Consider the following 796-nt stretch of genomic DNA (forward strand, 5'->3'; position numbering starts at 1 on the left):
CCGGCTCCGCGAAGCTGCATTTCGCGACTGCAGCCGTCCTGGGGTCGCTGGGGCGCAGTTCCGGCATCGGCGGACAAGTCTACCCGGCTCCGCGCGGCTGCATGGCGCGGCTCAACCGGCCTGGGGTCGCTGCGGCGCCGTTCCGGCAGCGGCGGCCACGTCTACCCGGCTCCGCCCGGCTGCCAGGCGCGGCGCATCCGCCCAGAGGTCGCTGCGGCGCCGTTCCGGCAGCGGCGGCCACGTCTACCCGGCTCCGCCCGGCTGCCAGGCGCGGCGCATCCGCCCAGGGGTCGCTGCGGCGCCGTTCCGGCAGCGGCGGCCACGTCTACCCGGCTCCGGCGGCTGTTCGCGTCTTTTGTGTGTGGGGGGGGCGCTGCTGCTACGGTGCGGCCAGAGGCGTCGCTCTAATTCTCTGCCTCCAGTTATGTCGAGGTAAAGGTCGGCTGCTGTCGGAGCCTTTGCCGGTAGTCGGCGTCGTCGTCCGTGGAGCTTTCTTTTCGGATGCCTTTACTTTTCGTCGGTAGGAGAGAGTGCGGACTCTGCTCCGGAGATCGGTGGTGAGCGGGCGCTCGCGAGCTGGGTTGACCGGCCGGCCAGACGGGTTTCGGCGGCGGTCGGCGGTGGCGGCGGCTCTCTGGGGCGTCGGTTCGTGTGGTCGATCCGGTCGCTTCGGTTTGTCCGTCGCGCCCCGTCCCGCCGTTCGGTGGTGGGTTAAGGCGGTCTCCCGGGCGAGCGGCGAAAAAAAGCCGGGCAAGGCGAGAGAGAGCTGTGCGGGTGAAATAGCCGGCTCCCGCGC

The sequence above is a fragment of the Phasianus colchicus genome, unplaced genomic scaffold (assembly GCF_987193195.1).
Source record: "Phasianus colchicus unplaced genomic scaffold, bPhaCol1.hap1.1 HAP1_SCAFFOLD_44, whole genome shotgun sequence".
NCBI lineage: Eukaryota > Metazoa > Chordata > Aves > Galliformes > Phasianidae > Phasianus > Phasianus colchicus.